The following is a 24,485-nucleotide window of genomic DNA, read 5'->3' on the forward strand; positions in this document are numbered from 1 at the left end:
TTAGATCAGCTACAACCTAAAATATATTCACTATTTACAGTTGTTCAATAAACAAAACCCACTGATCATGACATAGGAGTGGAAACAAGTTTGGGTAAAAAGAGAAGAAAACAGTGTTTTGCATAAAAAGTAAAACCTACATCTAATGATGTTTTGCTATACTGAAGCTGTGTTATGATGCAGATGATGTTTGTTATAGCAAAGAAATACAACTCAGCATTGGGGCAGATAATGTTTAGGCTGTTAGGCTAATACTCATTCATGTAGTGTTATTTCCGACTAGTCTCTTACATGTAGTCTGACAGCATTGGACTTAAGGAGCAAAACTTGCAGAATAAAAGAAAAACTAGTGATAAGATTTGCTCTCATATTTATTGACAATCAGAAATTTGTTTCAGTCTTTTAATTACTTTTCATCCATCAACTGATGTCAATTACATAAGTTTTAGAGGCATAAACTGTAGTTTTTAGGTTTGTGGATAAAGACGCCTTGAGGTGCTGCTGTTCACATTGCAGTTACAAATACAAGATAACAATCAGAAGTCCCCACATGAGTTGACAAGGTCACATCATATCTGATATGTTGTGGGATCGGAAAACGTAACCAAATCGTAAGGTAAGCAGAGCTCAAAGGCTGCAGGGAGTGAAAGCGTAGACCCAAATGAGGTTACAGTTTCAGCACAATTTAATTTTATTAAACATTAAAAAACACTTAATAAAATTTTTAAACGCCAGGTCTGAAGAGCCCCTGAACATTCACAACTGTAATGTCAGAATGACAACGTTAAGATTCAACTTTAGGAGATAATTACGCTTTGAAGGACCCAACACTTTTGATTAATTATTGACAAATACAATAAGTTACTGAAAGGAATGACTTTAATCATTCGGCCAGAAGGGCCAATCAAATATAACCACAAATGCTGATTTGATAATGCTACAAGAATGCAAAAGCAACAGTTAATTTACTTCATCTAAAGGAGCAGTAAAGACCAAAAGAAAAATTCATATACCAAAGTTTTTTTTTTGTTAATGAAACAAGCTAACAAGATAAAATTAATAGCCAAAAAGGGGTAGTGACATCGCCACTCGGCCTAAAGGGCCTGAATATCAGTAGTAATAAATATTTGAGAATGGTTGAAGTTAGTGAGTTAGCACTTAAAACCAGCCCGTGCTCCTCACCACTAGGAAAAATTTACAATCAGTGTGCTAGGACTGCCTGCTTTAGCAATATGGCAGAGACCAGCAGAACAACTAGAAACTTCACCAACGTGGCAAATCATCCACATAGGGCATGACAGCAACTCTCCATAACACATAAAATAAAAATTACTAAACATTGAAACACATGGTTCAAAATATAATGCCTATCTGGGCAGGAACTGTTGATGATGCCCAATGGCCTTCGTAAATCTTCGACTTAGTAAATGTGATGGCCAGTACTAAATAATAATACCACTCAAAAAATTGTAAAATACAAGATCGTTATTGCACTTGGGTCAGAATAAAATTTCAACCACAGATAATATTTTAGGTTCAGTTATTAAGGCACAGAGAGTTAACACTCTTTTCTAGTGATAGTTACACTTGACAATATAACAGCAAATTACTGAATCAGGATTTAGGGCACACCTGAGCCTACTAAAATTGCGAAACACCATGGCACATGACCTTAGAGCAAAACACACCCGATGACATGGGCAGAAATTGAGTGAGACGCATCAAGTCAAGAAATTCTCACCATTAGTCCAGAAGGCAGACAAGCATTCGGTGACAGGTTTCAACCAGCACCAACTTGAGTTATGTCAATCGGCCCAGTTCCACCATAGCAATGTGGACACACCGCATCAACAGTGACCACGCCAAGCTTCCTCATCACACAGCCCATCCAGAACGACTCCCGCTGTCCCGAGTACACACGTTCGTAGCAATCACGTGCATTCACAGGAAGTTATACCACCTTTCCCACAACATTGTGCTGCCACGCAACCGGAAACTTAACTCCCCGTCTCACTCCAGCAGCAGCACTCGACACTCTCGTCGTCAGCAGGTCTCTCCACAGAACGCAGCGCCCTCTGAAATTTAAAAGCAAACGGACCAATCGTGGCAGAGCAAAGCCAAGGCTCCAGAAGATGACACATCACACCTAGGCAAAGATGAAGATGATACGGTTCAATATCCGGCATAAACAAGACAGAAGAGATGCTGGAGAAATCAGAACACAAGTGAGAGTTTGTCCTCTGGAAGGAGGACATCCATCAAGAGAAATGGGAACAGTTTGCAAGCAGGTGAGGCTGCACTGAAAATCCCTAATTTTGTTTCCTGATATCGGTGATCAAACTGTTGCAGCTACCATGTAGCGGTTGTTCTAATTTACTCCTAACTGACCAACTGAGGTGGTAGTTCTGAGACTTATACAGACATTTAGGCTTCTATCTCATTTGTATGAGTGTAATTCAATTCACTGCCACTCACTCCAGGTTGTGTGTGTGTGTGTGTGTGTGTGTGTGTGTGTGTGTGTGTGTGTGTGTGTGTGTTAAATACTTCACATTTTATATTTCTTCTGCACTTGTATTGAGTTTTGAACAATTCCGACAGATGGTACAATTGTAGAGAACCAGCAAAATGACACAAACACAAGACACTCATGACAAACAACAATCTGTAATTAAATTCTTAGTTGTGGAAAAAGGAAATAAAGTGAACATCCATAAACATTCGTGTGCACTGCATAGTAATCATCCAGTTGATAGAAGTACTGTTGGATGATGGCTATGGAGTCTTAAAGCATCAGGAAAACAAGAAATTGAACTCTGTAATGGGCCACATTGAGAATGGGCTGTCGTAGCCACTGCTCCTGACACTGTGAATGCTATTCTCCATGCAGGTTGATGGATCACAGGTTTACAATTGGCTCCACAGCTATTGGTGAACACTGGAAGTGGGTGTGTGCAACGATTGAGACCCTCGGATACGCAAAGGTATGCTCAAGATATGTTTCACAAATGTTCACAACAGATTGCAAGACTCAAATAAAAGCCATTTCACCTGAACTGTTGGTGCAGTTGGAGGCCAATGGAAAGGCTTTTCTGTCTTGAATTGTCAGTGATGAAACCAATAAGAAAAGGACAATAGCTTTTTCTGACAGGAAATGCTTGCTCTTACAGAACACTGGCACAGGGCTCACAGCATGATGACAACTGTGTAGAAAATACTACACGTAAAAGGAATGTTGATTGATATGGAAAGTGAATTCTAACTCTTATCAATAAATATGATCTGTGAAAAAAAGAAATTGTGGGGAAACTATTTACTAAACAACCCCATAAATATCTAGAGGTAGATGTCATGTATACATAACTGCCATCTCTGACAGTTCAAACAGGAATGCAACTCTCATGTCAAGTGGAAGCAGCAATTGGGACTGACTGGGGAAGGGGTAGAAGAATACAGGTTGGGGAGGATAGAGGCAGTGTCTGGTGGAGCATGCAGGAACTAGATGGATGCATGAAGACTGCCAGTCACAACATAGGCAGGCTGTGGGGCAGGGATGTGGTGAGGGAGGAGGAGGGGGGCAGAAAAGGAGAGAAGCAAGGAATGGAGAAGATAGACAGGAGCATTGATGGAGGGCGACACACAGTAAGGATGAAGGATGTGAATAGGACCTTCTTTCTTCCATTTCCAGTCAGGAATCCATCACTGCAGTTTGTCACTTTTATTAATATTCACTCTATATAAACCCTGCAGTCCTGTGGGGATCACTCTAGGGCTCCACAAAATGATTGTTATTTTTTTTATACCGCTCAAGGAAGTAACTTAACGAGAGTAACTCATCTAAAAGAAACATTATCTCCTGCTTCCAGTTACTAATTATGTTAGACAGTATGAATGTGTCACTGACAGTGAATAAGGCTGCATTTATCAGAGACTAGAGGACAGCCTTGCAGGTGGCAAACTCAACAATGAGAGAACAAGTGCACAAGATGTGACTGTTGCAGGCCATCAGAATCTCACCATTGTCTGTCAGCCAGTGTACCTGCATCCACAGTAACCCATATCACTCAGTCATCTATCATTGTGATGACTCAGTTTGCTTATTTAAGCAACATTTCTACAGAGATCAAGTGAGCTGAATATAACTCTTCATTACAAATAAATAAATAATTGAATGTATTTAGTGTTCACAAAAAATTTTTACTTTGAAGGAAAAGATGGAAATTAGCAACCCTTTTTCAAAGATTTCAGAGAGAAATGGGTTGAAATAGAAGCAACATTTATTGAAGAACTTATTCAGTGTTTCAAGTATCTGTATGAATCTTTCAATTAATATGCCTCAGATGAACAGAAGATTAAATATCAAAATTAATTGTTGCTTAAGGCTACAATCTGTGTGTGTGTGTGTGTGTATGAGGGGGGAGGGGTGGGATGGGTATGTGCATGCAAAACATGGTCAGCTTACGTGTCAACAAGAAATAAATTCTATAACAGGCTTCAAACCAGACGTATCATGAGAACTCAACATAAATGTTTCAAGCCTAATATTAAGTACATCTACAAAAATAAAAACTAGTGCCTCATCTCATCTAATTTAAATTTAAGTTAATTTAAGAACTTTTGAGCTAAATTTGAAATTCCTATCTTGAATCAAATGACTATGATTAAGAATAATTGTCATTTTTGTTGCAATTTTTTTTTCCCACAGTGAGTTACTATGTATGGATAATATGCATTCCTATCTTATTTGTAGGAATTGAACTGATTTGTCAATATAGTCAGTAACAACAATTTGACATAGCCATGCGGCAGTTGATAGTTGATTGCATTATGCTCAGTACCACATCATGAACTGGTGAATTGCAATATAAGCTGATTTTTCAAAATATGTTTCTGTATGCACATCTCCTTGAGACTTTTTGACAATGTTGAAACACACATTTTTAAGTTAACAGATTCAATTACAAAGTGATTATGTGAGAAATGTTGCTTTTGTAGAAATGGTATCTCATATCCCAGGACAACTTTGCATTCAACTTGGCTGTTGTGAAGGGGGCTGCCAAGAAACATGAGGGTATCAACATGGGCATCTTTGCATATTATGAATGTGACCAGGCCATCATGGCTGTACTGTAGTAACTCACAGCTGAAAACTACCATGACTTTGATGGAATCAGTGCCAGGTAATGAACAATGAAATACTACAACTGTTTCACTTTGACAAAATAAGGATAGGGGACGACTATATTTGAATGAATGTATGCTGCACAGGGACTATGACAAATCTATGGCACAGGGACATTGAACAACAGATTGTATTGGGAGTGTGTTTATTAATATTTTACTGAGGAGTCGTGTAGCTACTCCCTTCCTGCTGACTTCCTTCAGGTAATAGTGAGGAAGAAAGGCAACAGCAAGCCATGAGCAAATTGTAGTTAGTTAGAATTTTAAACATGGCTGCTTAGTTCAGTGACCATTTATAAATTAAAGTTGAACTAAATAATCCCTTGGTCACAATTTTTAATCTCTCTTTTTTTTGCTAATAATTGTGATTGGGGGCTTATTTAATTCAACTTTAAATTGTAGCTAATAGTAGCTCGATTTTAGTTACAGAGCACGACATTAGTTTCTCTCTGTCTGTTTCCTATACGACTTTCTCAACCACTTGCTGGGACTTGTAGCCTTATCTGATGCCACACTCTTATTTAGTAGAACTGTTATATTGTATCTTCTTTGACCAGTGTCTGATGTACGAATAGCATTTATTTAGTAGATATTATTGTCACTTTTCAAATATTCAGTTTTTCTTATTTACCATCCTTTAGTCAGGAAACTGCACTTAATTACAAAGATTTAAATTACATGGGTCTAGCATTTCCCAATAAGAGTTCTTGTTACCACATTGGCTGTTTCCAAATGTCTGGTTCTCGTCTTAAGCTTTTCTATTCTTCTCATTTTGGACACAGAAGTGTGTTGATGGTTTCACTGGTATAGTCTGTAGATTTGATATTAACTACAATTTGTAACCAATAGTGTGATATAAGATGTTTAGAATTTCCTGGTCTGTTTGTCACAATTTTCATGTAACAAAATTATATTAACACTATAGTCCTTCTCTGTGTCTGTTAAGGTCAGAGCTCATGTTCATTGAGAATTAATGACTACAGGGTGAAACAAAGAACACAGATTTCCTGTATTTATTTATTTTTTACATAATGATATGGATTTTGCAGGCATGTTTTGATTTCAGAAATAGTATTCAAGGATAGCACATTTACTAATCATTAATAAATGGGAGTTTGAACTTGTTAACAGGAAAGACAATGTCCTTCACCTATGAAATTATCTACTAGAGATTCTGAGAGCTTGCTGCCTTCACTTGTAGCATTCTCTCCAGGTGCAGAAAAACTTCCAAGAGGCACTGTGTATGCTGGACTGTATGGAAGAATTCTAGGTGCATAATCAAGCATAGGAAATAGTGATTTGTGTCCTGTGGATGGAAACTAGCTGCCAATACTTCTGCTGTTGTGTGCTTACCAGTGGGAAAGGACTGAATATGTTTAATGACAGTTACCAGGAAACTGGAACTTCAATTCAGTAGATACAGAAATACTGGTCAGCAGCAGTGAGAGATGTGAACTTGTTAAGTATAAAAACTTTGTTTTTTTGTATGATGGAACAATCTGAGGGATGAATGAAATGAGAGTTTATAAGAGAATAATCCAGATCTCCATGTTAATGGAACACATAGGAGACAAGCTGGAGAAGGAAATCAACTAATGCCATTGGTTGTTGCTTCTCAATTTTCCTGGAATTCTGTTCTTCTTTGTCCCGATATTATAGGTTCCACCCTTATGCCAGAGTCTTTGGTTGCTTTGCTAATTCTCATCTGCTCCACGCCTTTAATGTCTCCTACCAGTCAAAGGAGCCCATGGTTCTGAAAACTAGCAACCTTTTGTTCTTGTCACTTCTGCTGTTTGTCCTGTTTGGTAAACAGATGCTTAGTTGTTATCTGTTTAATCACTGGCTGTTTTTATTTAAGTACACACATTCATGTGCCATAACATAATTTCACAGAACAAGAAATCCAAAACAGTAGCTGTAAAGTAGTCATTAGCCTCTTGCACCTAGAAGCTTGTACACTGTATTAGATTAGATTAGATTAGATTAGATTAGATTAGATTAGATTTACTTTCATTCCAATTGATCCATATTGAGGAGGTCCTCCAGGATGTAGAACATGTTGATTACTGCAGTTTGTTATAAGTCATTATAATTTCTAGGATAATGCAATAATGTCCAATTATTGAAGGTGTTAGGGGTAAAATACAGGGAGCAAAAGGCTATTTACAATTTGTACAGAAACCAGATGGCAGTTATAAGAGTTGAGGGGCATGAAGGGGAAGCAGTGGTTGGGAAGGGAGTGAGACAGGGTTGTAGCCAATCCACGATGTTATTCAATCTGTATATTGAGCAAGCAGTAAAGGAAACAAAAGAAAAATTTGGAGTAGGTATTACCATCCATGGAGAAGAAATAAAACTTTGAGGTTTGCCGACCTCATTGTAATTCTGTGAGAAACAGCAAAGGACTTGGAAGAGCAGTTGAACAGAATGGACACTGTCTTGAAAGGAGGATATAAAATGTACATCAACAAAAGCAAAACAAGGATAATGGAATGTAGTCGAATTAAGTCAGGTGATGCTGAGGGAATTAGATTAGGAAATGAGACACTTAAAGTAGTAAAGGAGTTTTGCTATTTGGGGAGCAAAGTAACTGATGATAGTCAAAGTAGAGAGGATACAAAATGTAGACTGGCAATGGCAAGGAAACTGTTTCTGAAGAAGGGAAATTTGTTAACATTGGGTATAGAATTAAGTGTCAGGAAGTCGTTTCTGAAAGTATTTGTATGGAGTGTAGACATGTATGGAAGTGAAACATGGATGATAAATAGTTTGGACAAGAAGAGAATAGAAGCTTTCGAAATGTGGTGCTACAGAAGAATGCTGAAGATTAGATGCATAAGTCACATAACTAATGACGAGGTATTGACTAGAATTGGGGAGAAGAGAAATTTGTGGCACAACTTGACCAGAAGAAGGGATCAGTTGGTAGGACATGTTCTCAGGCATCAAGGGATCACCAATTTAGAATTGGAGGGCAGAATGGAGGGTAAAAATCACAGAGGGAAACCAAGAGATGAATACACTAAGCAGATTCAGAAGGATGTAGGTTGCAGTTGGTACTGGGAGATGAAGAAGCTTGCACAGGATAGAGTAACATGGAGAGCTGCATCAAACCAGTCTCTGGACTGAAGACCACAACAACAACATTGAACATATTGAGATACTTCAATAGTTCTACCTAAGAAAACACTTATGGTCAGTTTCAAACCATCTGCATACGGGCAGCTGTAATTGCAGTCCCTGTAGAAGCAGAAAAAGTACCTCTGACTAAATTGGCTGAGCATTTGGTGTCCTGGTGTACATTATGGGTTTGCAACATGTCTTTAAGTTGTGTAATACTTTCATTTTGATGTAAAATGTTATCATGTAATTCATATTGTAATAAGTAGTGATAAACCAAAATACCAGAACACAGGCTGTGGGTATCTAATATTACAATTTGTAGATTGTGACACTATCAGTGATTGAAAGGGAGTGACTTTTTCCAGAAAAAGTTGAGGAACCATCCATTCATATCCCTTAAGCTTATGCCAGTACACTCTATCGTGTATTTCAGACTAAAAAAGAAAAAAAAAACCTGAAATATGAGGATGGAAAATTGTTTAATTTTGAGAAGCTAATGAATTATTAAATGATTTTATTTTCAGGATGATTTCAATTTCTAATGTGATGAGAGTCTCAAAACACTGGCCATCAGAGTTAAAACAGATTCTGTTTTGCCTAGAAAAGTAGTTAACACAGCATATCAATGGGACATATCAGTATTACTCGTATTTTGACACATATCTAGAAATTGTTTTCTCTCAGCTTCTTCTCATAGTTCACTTACCTCATGGCATCTAATGCTAATATTGTCCAACCAAATCTTATCCTGCAGTTACATTACAGGTAATTTTGTCTCTAGAAGCAAGATTTCATATTGTGTGTGTGTGTTTGTTTGTTTGTGTGTGTGTGTGTGAGATTGTTTGTGTGTGTGTGTGTGTGTGAGAGAGAGAGAGAGAGAGAGAGAGAGAGAGAGAGAGAGAGAGAGAGAGAGAGAGAGAGAAATGATTTTCAAAAATGAACAGGTATCTTGAGACTTTTCATGAGGGAGGGTAATGAAAGACAAAAAGCTGAAGGACAGATGCCAAAGGGAAGGAGAAGTCACTCCCTTCTTTGAGGCAGGAGACAGAAATTTGATAAAATGGTTCAAAGTTAAAACTGAACTAACAACCCAGACTGTAAATCTGTAATAAAACTAATAATGTGGTGTTAGTAATTAAAAAGTCAAGATGCTAAATATGTCTTGCAACAGTCAACATAAAAATAGCCGGTAATGTGTTATATGGGAAGCATTTGCAATTATTATTCAGTTCTTTGTGTATATATTATACAATGAATATGAGAATGAATTTAGAAATGATGGCCCGCACAGAGGCATATAAGCACTCATTATTCCCACACTTAACTTGTGAGTGAAACGACAGGAACCTGGTATGAGCAATGAAAAATACCCTCCATTATAGGGGGAGGGGGTAATCTGATATTGACCGAAGAAGGAAAATCTTTCTAAGTAAAAAGACTTTATTTTCTGTTTGTAGTATTCAATGTCTTTATTTATTCTGACTTAAACAAATTAAAATCCAGGATGGAATCTAACAATATTATGAGAAGGAAAGTTGCTACTCACCATATAGCAGAGATGCTGAGTCGCAGATAGGCTCAACAAAAAGATTCTCACAAAGCTTTCGGTCATGGGCTTCCATCAGCAATAGATACACATATGCATGCATGTACACACACACACACACACACACACACACACACACACACACACACACACACACATATGCAAATGCAACTCACACACATGACTGCAGTCTCAGGCAACTGAAATCACCCTGAGACTCAGTCATGTGTGTGAGTAGTGTGTGTGTGTGTGTGTGTGTGTGTGTGTGTGTGTGTGTGTGTGTGTGTGTGTGTATCTACTGTTGACAGAGGACCATGGCTGAAAGCTTTAATTGTGAGAGTCTTTTTATTGTGCCTATCTGTGACTCAAATCTCCGCTTTACGGTGAGTAGCAACTTTCCTTCCCATAATATTGTTTTTTCTGAGTTAAAAAGAAGTGACTTGAAAGCTGACAATTTTTTAAAAAAAACTAATGTTTTAAGTGTGTGAATTATGCCAGCATGTTTTTTTTAAATAAGTTGCAGCTAATTTTAGAAAATTGTACCCATCTCCCACCCCCTTTTCTTATTTTACAAGAGAGACTTCAGTACTATAACATTTCAACTCTATCACTTATTTTACAGCTACACCTGCTATCATATAATTTCATATTACCTCATGGCTGTCAGTGATCCCATACAGAAGCACTCTCTGGCAGAAGGGGACATAAACATGCTCAGCAGGAGAGTGAAGGTGGTGGTGCAGCAGATGCAGCACTTCCTTGACCAGGAGACTAGTGAAGGCTACCAATTGTGTGACCCCAGCATCATCATCAAAAGACTGCAACACCTGGAGGTGAGTTCCATACATGGGTTTCTAATCTACAGTAACAGACATGATACATCTGTTTAGTTCTGAATATGACAGACACAAGAGCGTGCAAAATAAGTATTCTTTTAATTAATGTTTCTACATTTTCATCCTGTGGCAGTGAACTGTGTATGACATATCTGGATTTGTTTCATTTGGGCACACACTGTGGGAATATTGTGATAGCCATATATCTAAAACTGTTTTGGTGGAAGAAATGCAGAATGTTGATAAAATACTGTTTACGATAGTGTATTTCACATAGTAATATTTATAAGAGGAAAAGTATGATTGTTATTTATTTACAAATTTGACAGATATCTCATCATGGGCTGTACATGACTGTCTCTTATATGTTATGAATATTCTCATTAGGAATAAACAATCCTCAGTGACACTATTTTATATTCCATTTCAGTAGGATGCCTTTTGGAGCCAGAACACCATTCTCAAGACAACAGTAAGGTTTCTTTATCATTGAATCTGCTTCAATTTATCATCTAGCAAACATGAATATTATAGAGGTTAGTAAGAATGCAGGAAAAGATAGATTGCTACTTACCATAAAGGAGATATGTTAAGTAGCAGACAGGCACAACTAAAAGACACTCACACAAAGCTTTCATCAGCCACAGCCTTCATCAGTAAAAGAGCAGCAGAGAAACACAGACCATTCATAGATGCACGCAAGCACACCTCATACACACATGACCATGTGCGATGATGGCAACATTCTGGAGGAGGCAAGGAAGGGGAAGGCGTAGTAGTGCATGGATGGTGGGACAGAGGAACTCTGTCTGGTGGTGTTTGCAGGGACTAGAATGCCAACAGGCACAGTGTCAGGAGGTTGTGGGGCGGCAAGGTGGGGAAGAAAGGAGGAAAAAAAGGAGAGTGGTGGGATATGATGGGTGGACACATTGACAATGGGTGACAAACAAAGTAGCTGAGAGACAGTAATGGGGAGGAGATGGTAGGACACACGGGGTGGAAACTGTTGGGTGCAGTGTGTGAGGACAGTATGTTATCATAGGTTGATGCTGGGATTGTTACAGGAACACAAAATGTGTTGTAAGGATAACACCCATCTGTGCAGTTCAGAAAAAATGTGGCCACAGGTTTTGTGTAAGTATCATTTAGTTGTGCCTGTCTTCTTAATGGTAAGTAGCAATCTATCTTCACCTACATTGTTGATATTCCTACATGGAGTTTACATTGTTTTATGGTGGTTTAGGCAAAAAAAAAGTCTCTGATGGAATAAATAACTTATTATTTATTCATTTGGCCTCAAAACTTTTAGCTTCTGCATCAATGAGAAACATCCGCATTTGCCCTTGCACTTGAAATCAGCATACATCCAAAAAGTACAGAGACTGATTTTATTCCAAGTGAATAATTGGCATCAGTGGACTATTGTGGTAGCAGCTTGAACTAACAACTGTAAATGGGCATTTGACCAGTCAGTTGTGAGCAAGTTGTGGTAAACAGTGTATTTGTGGCCATAGTACGTTGTGTCACAAATAGCAATGGAGCAACATCTCTAAATCATGTGTATAAGACATATTGCAGAATGTTTTGAAGAAGAGAAACATGTGTGCAGAGATTGCCCACACACCTTATCTACCAAACAAAAACAAAATGCTTGGGTGCCTGCTTTGACTTGATTGGAATGCAAAATGAGGAAAATTCTTTTCTAAGAAAAAAAGTCATCATAGGTGATGAGACATAGCGTTATCGGTATGAACATACCAAAAACAAGAAAGTGCAGAAATTCACGTGAAGTGTCAATGGTCGAGGATATGGCTGATATTCAAGCCAGTGTAATGTGCAAGTTGAATGAACATTCTGTGAGCTGTATTCTAGTGGGGGGAGTGTATATCGAACTCCTGATTTATTGAAACCACCATCTTAACTTCTCTTCATTTTTTAAAAGCTAGTTTTGGGTATTTCTATGGTTGTGCAGCATTTTTTCCAATAACACTTTAGTATATGATTCTAGACTGTGTTAAAGCATCAAATGTCATATCACTGTCATTTATACCACATGAAATAAAATAAAGTTATCCAGGGAAGTGGCAGTTACAGATTATTGTTACATTGAAATATTGTTAAGTAGCTGATGAAATAATGTTTAAATGCAATTCTGTCAGAATTATACAGATGTAAAAAGATTAAAGTCAATAGCATGACAAGGAATCTAAATCAATTTCTGCTAAAACTGTTCATTGTAGAATGTCATTAGTGAAAACAATACTCATCTATTTGTTCAATGCTGTAGTAGATGTTGTTGTAGCTCATTTTCCTGGAAAAAAAGCTGCAGTATTACCTTGCTGAGACGTTTCATGGGTGCTGTAAGTGTTGAATGACACTATGTTAATCTTCTTCTTGCAGTCAATATTGCAGCACAACTTCTTCATTTATCAGTCTCAATAATACAGAGTACCTGTGATCTCAAAATTATACAAATAGATATTAAATGTAACATCACTAAAATGAAACACCAGATACATCATTCTGACATGTCTCCTTCTCATTTAATAATCCACAAGACATTTTCTTTACACTTAATGAAACAGTAATGATACATCCCACAATGATACATCAGAAATGAGTTACATTACAACTTCATATCACACCATATCACAGCCAACTTCCCAGGCCTACAACTTGCAGCATCCTAAACTGTAAACATAAACCAAAGATACTTTTATATTGGCAGTTTACAGAATATGATTCAAATTGATCCTCAATACACAGAGATACAATTAGATTTACTTAAGTTTGAACAATCAGCTCAGATACCATTGCACCAAGATTACAAGCAACTGCTTTATGACATCTTCACATAATACAGTCAAAGGTTACACATAAAGCAAGTAATCATAATTCCTTTGTGTCTGAAGTAATCATAAATCTGTTTCAGAATGAAGTGTGGTGTGTGGATTTTCCAGTCACTAAAAAATTTGTATCATATAATACCTGCTATTAACAAATTCATCATCATAGTATCATATAACCCTCTTCTTACTTCATCATAACATCAAATATTTTCAGAGATTGATTCAGCGACCACATAGCTATTTACACAACACAGAAGAAGACAGAATGATGGTAGAAGAAATGACACATACATCTATCAGAGAAAACATGTGGTTGGAAACTGCAACCATTGAAGTAATACTTCAGAATCATCGAGGCCCTGGGTTAGCCAATCCCAAGTCATACAAAGTACATGCAGTCCCCTAACAGACTACTGTTACAGTGTTTTTCTTTCACATTCATAGTTTTCATTTTACAGTAGCCCTGCTTTTCATTTTATGATTTGTCTATGCTAGTTTAATGTCGAAAATTATAAAAATAAAGTGTGTCATTCATTTACATGTGTTTCATTAGAACACTAATGACAATGCAAAAACAATTTATTGCGGTTATGAAGTAACTTACATCATGAAATTAATTTTATAATGTAGTGATGTTCAAATAATTTTAAGAAAATATAGCCCAACTGAAATCAATTTTATGAAGTTGTGATGTTCAAATAATTTTAATAGAATGTAATAGAGTTGCTAAGGGAATTTTCTACACTGATTTCATTAATTGCCTATTTTTGTGGTCTAGGCCCTTGTTAATTTACTTTGAAGTGTATAAAGAGTACTTTTGTGTGATACTTTAATATACACAAATAGAATGGACGACTAAATCATTTACTAGAAATTTAATACAAAAAGGAGACAATGGTCTTTTTTGTATCAATTATCACAGTATGGACAACAATCCTTTCTTCTCAATGAATTGTCACCAGGGCAAGCCCATTCAGACGTGTATCGCTAGTTGTATCCCTTGGGTATGTCTTTATTCTCCTAAGGGTGGAGAAACTACACTCATTCATGATCATTGTCAAGAGCTGTAGAAATCAAAACACATTAGGATAGATCTGATGGTCACAGACAGACAAAGCTTCCATTGCATTCCAAGGCAACTACTTCAATTGACTCAGACGTTTATGTAAGAGTTTCAACTGTCATTATCATTGTTAAATTGGTGGCTAATGGATCTGATGTATAAAATGAATTGTAGTTTTGTAACGTCATCAATGATACATACATCTTCAGTTTTTGATGGTACAAGAGAATTAGAGATGTTAAAAAGTTCACAATATATCAAGAATCAATCCTACAGTGAACTATTAAAGCCATCCAGGTAGGACATGAACACATACACTTTGTAGTAACTCTCTACATCATCATATGTATCCTGATTTGCACAATGCACTTGCTTGGCAGAAATGTGTGGTTACTTGATTTCAGCTTCATTGGGCAAAGCCAATACCTTGGCTTCTAAGAAAAGCTGGCTAAAAGTATCATCAACATTTCCTTTCATTGGCAGCAGTTCCCTTTCGAGATCCCGGGAAGTATTAATTAATAATGCAAACTCTATATCTTGGCACTGAAGTTGACAGCAGATGAGTTCACCCAGCACAGCTGAGTATAACACAAAATCATCCATGACGATGGCTGCTAACAGAATTATTGAATCGCAGGACTAGGCCTTGTCATCAAATTCTGGAATCTTCCCCAGAGCCGAAACAATACAGCCATATGTTTACTTGAAGTCTTGTGCACTGTGAAGACACTCAACCCACCTATGTTTCAAACTCCTGACTCGAACATTGGTTAATGATTCAAGGGAATCATTCAATATTTGCCTATATTTTGGTACCCTAAAAAAGTTATGTCCCATTTCCAGTGCTCCTAGTGAATTCCAGATAAGAAAAAAAATGTGGTGCAACCCTCATGTTATCTCCCCTCTCAAGGCGAGTAACATTATAACAATTATCTGTGTGTCTCTCTCTTTCTCTTTCTAAGAAATATGTTGTACTTATGTAATAGTGCTTGTTCGCAGCAATGTTGAAGTTGTTGCAGCTGCCGCATCCAGGTTGCTCACAATGATCAGACATGTCATCACCTCAACAGCCTGGTTCTTTGAGCTGGTTAACACCATTCCAGATTACTACAGTGGTACCTCAACCCATTCCCACTTTAGTGCAGACACTATATCAAACTAAACGCCATTCTAGTTGTTATATATGTAACAGTTGTAACCATTTACTTGTTTCTAAATATAGTACTTATGTATACAATGTTGTTTTCATTTGTTACAGCAACCACGAAGCCCATACCCACTCTGCAGCAGATACTGTCTTCTCAAGGACCACATCTAGTACTGTCCCCTCATCCTGGTTGTTCAAGACAGGTATCACCACCGCCGCAGTCTTGGTGTTCGAGCTGGTCTACACCTAAACCACATTTCAGCAGTTTCGTTGGTGAATGGTATAACAACAGTAGCGTTTATAATAATGAATCACCTGCCACAGAATTGCAATATTCAGTGACACAGGTGCACTCAGAGCTAGAATAAAATAGGCCTGAATTGAGACTACAAGTGGTTATTGTAATCTCCTCGTATTCATATGTGAGTGTTTAGGAACAAGAAGTTTCTAAGATCTTAAAGAACCCTCAATACCCCTCCTTAATTATAAAGCACTGCTGTGGTGTGAGCTTGTGGGTTGCCCAGAAAGTAACACACAGCATTTTTTCTTCAACAATTCTTTATTGAACATAACGAGAATTACGCACACGAAAGAATGATGCTTTATCTACACACCCTATTTTCCCACGTAATTTCTATCCCATTTTATAGCCTTCCTCCAGCGCGAAACAAGAGGGTGTAAGCTCTGTCGGCACCAATCTTTGTCCTAGTGGTGGAGCCAGTGTTGCACAATGTGAATCACTTCCTCATCGTCCTCAAAATGTCTTCCACGTCCTTAAATAGCAAGTGGAAGTCATCAGCTCGTTGCAACATGTCAGGTGTGGCAGCCGTGGATGGTCTCCCCGACGGCTGCAGTTCGTGGAGCTCTACCGAACAGTCTTCTGATGACCTCACCCTCAGTGCCCAGCGACTAACTGTACTTCTTTCACAAGCTGCGACATGGTCACGAATAAAACAGTGGCCTGAATATAGAATAAATTTCCTTTACCTTACGTCTGTGGTCACAAATGTTTTGTCATCATACTGCCAGTTTCGGTCTATAATGACCATCTTCAGATCTGCAGCAAAATATGGGAAAACACTAGCAGACTGTCTACAGCTTAAAACAATAAAATAGACCATAATGAAAAGTAGACTGACATACATGTACACTACTTACCATTAAAATTGCTACACCACGAATATGACATGCTACAGACGCGAAATTTAACCGACAGGAAGAAGATGCTGTGATATGCAAATGATTAGCTTTTCAGAGCATTCAGACAAGGCTGGCGCCGGTGGCGACACCTACAACGTGCTGACATGAGGAAAGTTTCCAATCGATTTCTCATACACAAACAGCAGTTGACCGGCGTTGCATGGTGAAACGTTGTTGTGATGCCTCGTGTAATGAGGAGAAATGCGTACCATCATGTTTCTGACTTTGATAAAGGTCGGATTGTAGCCTATCGCGATTGCGGTTTATCGTATCGCGACATTGCTGCTCGCGTTGGTCGAGATCCAATGACTGTTAGCAGAATATGGAATCTGTGGGTTCAGCAGGGTAACACAGAACGCCGTGCTGGATCCCAACGGCCTCGTATCACTAGCAGTCGAGATGACAGGCATCTTATCCGCACGGCTGTAACGGATTGTGCAGCCACGTCTCGATCCCCGAGTCAACAGTTGGGGACGTTTGCAAGACAACAACCATCTGCAGGAACAGTTCAACGACGTTTGCAGCAGTATGGACTATCATCTCGGAGACCATGGCTGCGGTTACCCTTGACGCTGCATCACAGACAGGAGCGCCTGCGATGGTGTACTCAGCGACGAATCTGGGTACACGAATAGCAAAACGTCATTTTTTCGGATGAATCCAGGTTCTGTTTACAGCATCATGATGGTCGCATCCGTGTTTGGCGACAACGCGGTGAACGCACACTGGAAGCGTGTATTCGTCATCGCCATACTGGCGTATCACCCGGCATGAGGGTATGGGGTGCCATTGGTTACACGTCTCGGTCACCTCTTGTTCGCATTGACGGCACTTAGAACAGTGGACGTTACATTTCAGATGTGTTACGACCCGTGGCTCTACCCATCATTCGATCCCTGCGAAAACCCTACATTTCAGCAGGATAATGCGCGACCGCATGTTGCAGGTCCTGTATGGGCCTTTCTGGATACACAAAATGTTCGACTGCTGCCCTGGCCAGCACATGCTCCAGATCTCTCACCAATTGAAGACGTCTGGTCAATGGTGGCCTATCAACTGGCTCGTCACAATACGCCACTCACTACTCTTAATGAACTGCGGTATCGTGTTGAAGCTGCATGGGCAGCTGTACCTGTACACAGCATCCAAGCTCTGTTTGACTCAATGCTCAGGCGTATCAAGGCCGTTATTACGGCCAGAGGTAGTTGTTCCGATTTCTCAGGATCTATGCACCCAGATTGGGTGAAAATGTAATCACATGTCAGTTCTAGTATAATATATTTGTCCAATTAATACCCGTTTATCTCTGCATTTCTTCTTGGCGTATCAATTTTAATGGCCAGTAGTGTACATTTGTGCGCTTTGCGTATTATTACTGTGATGCCTCTTATACCTTATAAGCTCATTACAGACTTTACCGATTGTACCCCCTTTAAGTCGTTCAATTAATTATTGAAGAATATGTGTATTCCTACAGTAGCGACATCTTCTGGCTACGGTATGGCAGTTGGTTTTGAACAGTAGTTCTCCTCACAAGATTACTATTGCATATGCTGTTATTTATATACATTTGACGCCATTTTGAAACGGTCTTGCAGCTACGCTATCTGTCGAAAGTGACGGAACTTGGCGCGCTCACTCAGAAGACTCCAAATAATACATAAGTAACGTTTCGCATTCGTAAGATTGTTTTCGGCTGAGAAAAAAGCTTCCCACCACTGGTGAAACAGCTGCCATAAATTTATGGAGCAGAATTCACTGATAGGGACGAGAAACATAGTTATAACTGTTCACAAACAAGGTTAAAAGAGTTCGAGGCACTAAATGAAGTATTGCACTTTGACATCTTCACACGCATCTATGGCCTGTGTAATTGAGGACCTCCGCATGTCAAACTTCCGAAAGATGTAGCATTGCAACATGTTGTTATTAACATTCAAAATGAAGATAAATTTTGCATCACATGGTATCTTCTAGCATGTGAGAAAATTGCAAGTCACATCCATACCGTCCCGAGAAATATCGGTCGTAAAATGTCGCACATTGTAAACATGAAGGAATATAGTACCCCATGAAAGTTCAGGATATTAGTAATTTTAAAAGCAGAATGCACGTATTTCTATTCATTTATACACCTTGGATGCATAGTGCTAAAATGATTGCACATAAAACTAGGTCCCATTCACTTCTATAAATTTGCTGGTCCAAAGCAGAAAAATGCAGATCTACTGCTCATCATTGATGGCAATAAGCAGCACTGCTGTTAGATGGAGCATATGTCTCACCTTATTTTGCCCCAGTTAGGTAAACATCATGGTGTCGTAGATGCTTGAGCACATTTTATGCAGTGACATCACTGTAACTCGGTACTGTGACATGTGTGGTCTGTGAGTCGAATCGTCACCCTAAGGGTAGGGCGGAAGGTGAATTACATGTAACATGTGTCTGAGTGCCCCCAATTACTGTGGGTCGACAGTCACCAAACACTAAAAACGATACTGACTAGTGAAAAAGTAACTGTTTTGGCTAAAAAGTGAATATAAAAATACAGTGCCAGTTATATGAACCCACTATCCATACGCAGGCCATGGATTGTAATGTGGATCATATGTGTACATTACTGTATTCAACCTGTAGTGAAATAAACATAACTTGATTAGTAAGACAAAGGTAATGGCGTTCCTCTTAAGGCATCTTTTAATAAGAATATACTGCTTTCTGTTATGAAAAACTAACAATGTCCCTAACTGATCCAGAAACCTATAGCTTTGAGTAAAGTTAATTCCATTCACTCGAGAAATTCCATTGAAACTACTCTCGTAACTTTTCAGAACGTGGTATAGGCCTAATTATTGGAAAGATGTAATCGGCAGATGGCAAGTATCAAAGTGTCATTTCTAGTTGTACTTGAACCGGAACCGCATCTTTAATGTGAGTATCGGAACTTTTAATAGACCTCGAATCTAACGTCTACAAGTAGGGGCCTACTCGAAATCAGTTTTGCTGAAATTATTTGTGGTTGTTGAGACATACGTCAATTAACCTTCAATTATTGTCATTGAGTATATGTGTGAAAGATAAACATGAAGTTTGTAATAAGATACTCTGAATACCTAAAGCAATGAAAACTGGAAACACATATGTACACCACATTTGCAATCCATTTCACGCAAAAGAATCAGCTCCCCAAAGAAGTAAAAACGCCAGTAAGCAGTAATAACAATTTGTAGACAGCTAATGTCCACCTACCACAACCCAGAAAGATGCACTGCAATAACTTTAAGCAAAAGGTACGCCATCCTTGTCACTTGAACACATTTTTCGAGGTCATAATCCACACCAAAAATTTCCGATGAAGGTTTTGCTCTCTCGTGCTTTCCAAATCCTGCGATTTCAGTCCGTGAATTCTGAACTATGTCTCGATTATGATATCTCTAATGCTCAGGATGGCAAAAACTCCGCCTTTGACTGAACTTATCAGTTTCTCACAGTCCATGTTTCGTGTCGTGTCGGCCATTATCACGGAAAAAACAAAATTATTTGAATCTCACCTACTGTCGTCAGCAGTCTGTACGATCGGGTGATGAGATCGACTATACTGTGATCGCGCACGTAGTGACGTGCTGGTGTGAAACGATCGACATTCTTCGGCCGACGTCGGTCGTCTGCGGAATCCGCCGGTATCGGTGCCTCTGTGATCACCGAAGTCTTACGCTGCGTTCACCGTGACACCGACACCTGTCGGCAGACATCGTCGCCAGAGGTCGTCCAATAACGTTCTGTTACATACCCGAGATAAATCGTGGTGACCTTGAAAAGCAACTTATGAACACTCTGTTTCGTTGTATTTACTTAAATTTGTGCTGACATACGTCAATTAACATTCAATGACTGTCATTCAGCACACGATTGTAGCGTAAGATACTACAGCACTCTAAAGTGGAAATACATACCGTGCACGACATTTTCAAAGCACTTCATATTAACAGAATCACTAACCTACTGGCGAACAACGCCAGTAAGCAATAATAATAATTTGTAGACAACTAATCACAACCGACCATGAAAAAGATCCGGTTCAGTATCAGTTGTAGAAGTACGAAACCGGAATTTCCCTGTAGATGGTGCTAGCCCTCAGTGTAGGGTCTGTGAGACCGCGTCTACAGCGCCATCTGCTTCCTGTATCGGCTGACGACTCTCGAGTCCGTCGGCCGTCGTAATACACTCCTGGAAATTGAAATAAGAACACCGTGAATTCATTGTCCCAGGAAGGGGAAACTTTATTGACACATTCCTGGGGTCAGATACATCACATGATCACACTGACAGAACCACAGGCACATAGACACAGGCAACAGAGCATGCACAATGTCGGCACTAGTACAGTGTATATCCACCTTTCGCAGCAATGCAGGCTGCTATTCTCCCATGGAGACGATCGTAGAGATGCTGGATGTAGTCCTGTGGAACGGCTTGCCATGCCATTTCCACCTGGCGCCTCAGTTGGACCAGCGTTCGTGCTGGACGTGCAGACTGCGTGAGACGACGCTCCATCCAGTCCCAAACATGCTCAATGGGGGACAGATCCGGAGATCTTGCTGGCCAGGGTAGTTGACTTACACCTTCTAGAGCACGTTGGGTGGCACGGGGTATATGCGGACGTGCATTGTCCTGTTGCAACAGCAAGTTCCCTTGCCGGCCTAGGAATGGTAGAACGATGGGTTCGATGGCGGTTTGGATGTACCGTGCACTATTCAGTGTCCCCTCGACGATCACCAGTGGTGTACGGCCAGTGTAAGAGATCGCTCCCCACACCATGATGCCGGGTGTTGGCCCTGTGTGCCTCGGTCGTATGCAGTCCTGATTGTGGCGCTCACCTGTACGGCGCCAAACACGCATACGACCATCATTGGCACCAAGGCAGAAGCGACTCTCATCGCTGAAGACGTCACGTCTCCATTCGTCCCTCCATTCACGCCTGTCGCGACACCACTGGAGGCGGGCTGCACGATGTTGGGGCGTGAGCGGAAGACGGCCTAACGGTGTGCGGGACCGTAGCCCAGCTTCATGGAGACGGTTGCGAATGGTCCTCGCCGATACCCCAGGAGCAACAGTGTCCCTAATTTGCTGGGAAGTGGCGGTGAGGTCCCCTACGGCACTGCGTAGGATCCTACGGTCTTGGCGTGCATCCGTGCGTCGCTGCGGTCCGGTCCCAGGTCGACGGGCACGTGCACCTTCCGCCGACCACTGGCGACAACATCGATGTACTGTGGAGACCTCACGCCCCACGTGTTGAGCAATTCGGCGGTACGTCCACCCGGCCTCCCGCATGCCCACTATACGCCCTCGCTCAAAGTCCGTCAACTGCACATACGGTTCACGTCCACGCTGTCGCGGCATGCTACCAGTGTTAAAGACTGCGATGGAGCTCCGTATGCCACGGCAAACTGGCTGACACTGACGGCGGCGGTGCACAAATGCTGCGCAGCTAGCGCCATTCGACGGCCAACACCGCGGTTCCTGGTTTGTCCGCTGTGCCGTGCGTGTGATCATTGCTTGTACAGCCCTCTCGCAGTGTCCGGAGCAAGTATGGTGGGTCTGACACACCGGTGTCAATGTGTTCTTTTTTCCATTTCCAGGAGTGTATTAATATATTATTATTATTATTTTGATTGTTGCCGACTTACGTGGTGGGCCTTTATAAAAAGGGTTCTCGTTTTTAACAATATTAATCTTAAATTATTTGTTACGTTAATGAATGTTAGATTCGCTGAATCTTAAGACATGGGCATATAAGTTGAACAATGGAATAAACTTTTCATATTAATTTCCTCGGCTAGTCAGTTCACTTTAAAGCAAAGAATCTTTAGTTATTAATTACAATTGCGGCCCACACACGCGTGAGAGTATTTTTCTTACCTCCGTTAACCATTGCCTCGTAGTCGGAGTCCTGGCTCTGGCTCTCGGCTATGGTACTGAAAATAAGAATCTTAAAGCTACGTATTTTCTGCAACGTCGGGCAGCTGTGGGGAAAAATGTATATTATGTTAATACCGGGCGAGTTTTTCGCTTCCGCTAAATTTTATACGTTAATATCGTCACGTAATGGCGTCGTTGGCTGCATCGGCCGCTGCGATTGTTGAACTGCAAATTACTCGAATGCAGGTTAATTCAAAGGAAGGCGGACATGAAATCGGGATCACCTCTTACAAATTAAAAGTCAACAATAATATTAAATCAATATATTATCTGCTTAATTAGTAAAAATATGCTTACATTTGCCAGCACTCGCAAGACGTCTGTGTACACACATCCAAGACAAGAGAAGAAGTGAAGACGACTAAAAAATTAACAAAACAGCGTATCTTGTCGTCTCTTTAGATCATTTTGTTATATTTCTTTGCACTCGAAACTTACACAGAGAAATTATTACAATACGGAGAAAAATTTATGTTCGCCTGAGCGGCTAGTGTCCACTTATTCAAATTTTAAATGTCTCTTCTTTAAAAATACTGTTTTTTATGTCTTTTATTATTATTATTTCGCCGGGGCGCTATCGACGAATGTCAACACACAGAAACCCAAGTTCCAGACATCGGTATCTGTTTCAAACCCGTAAATATGTCGAGTTTTGTACCTACGAACTACGATTTTCGGACGGCGTTAGTTTCCTGTTATCACTTGAAGAAAACTGCTGCGGAACCGCATCGAATGCTTGTCGAAGCTTTCGAGGAACGCCGGCCGATGTGGCCGAGCGGTTCTAGGCGCTTCAGTCTGGAACCGCGCGACAGCTACGGTCGCAGGTTCGAATCGTGCCTCGGGCATGGATGTGTGTGATGTCCTTAGGTTAGTTAGGTTTAAGTAGTTCTAAGTTCTAGTGGAGTTATGACCTCAGATGTTAAGTCCCATAGTGCTCAGAGCGATTTCGAGGAACAAGCAATGAGGCGTTCAGTTGGGAAATACTAGGGCATGCAGCTTATTCTCCAGACTTGGTTCCTTCCGATTATCAACTATTTGCCTCACTGGGACTCGCTCTCGGTGAACAACGCTTCAATTCGTATGACAATGTACGAAAATGGCTCGCAGACTGCTCCGCTTCAAAAGAAGAACTGTTTTTTTGGCTGTGACATTTGTAGCCTGCCGGAGAGGTGTGAGAAATGTATAAATAGCAATGGAGATTACTTTGAATAAAATATTGTTTATCAGTTTCCAACAACAGACGTGTAATTATTGCAACCAAATTCCGGTTACATACTTCTACACGTGGTAGCTATAAGCATATAAGATACGCCACCCTTCTCGCTTGAACAAATTATTTTTTGAGGTTATAATCTATGGCTAAAATTTGCAATAAAATTTTAGACTGTTTTTTTTTTCGAATAAACCGTCGATTCCATAGATTCCGAGCTATACCTGATTATGATATTTTCATCCTCAGGATGCCACAAACTTACTCTTTCTTGGAGTAAACTTACCAGTTTCTCACGCTCCATATGTCGTGTGCGAGAACGTCGGTCGATTTGACAGATGAAAACAAACTGAT

This window comes from Schistocerca nitens, chromosome 9, assembly GCF_023898315.1.
Source record: "Schistocerca nitens isolate TAMUIC-IGC-003100 chromosome 9, iqSchNite1.1, whole genome shotgun sequence".
Lineage (NCBI taxonomy): Eukaryota > Metazoa > Arthropoda > Insecta > Orthoptera > Acrididae > Schistocerca > Schistocerca nitens.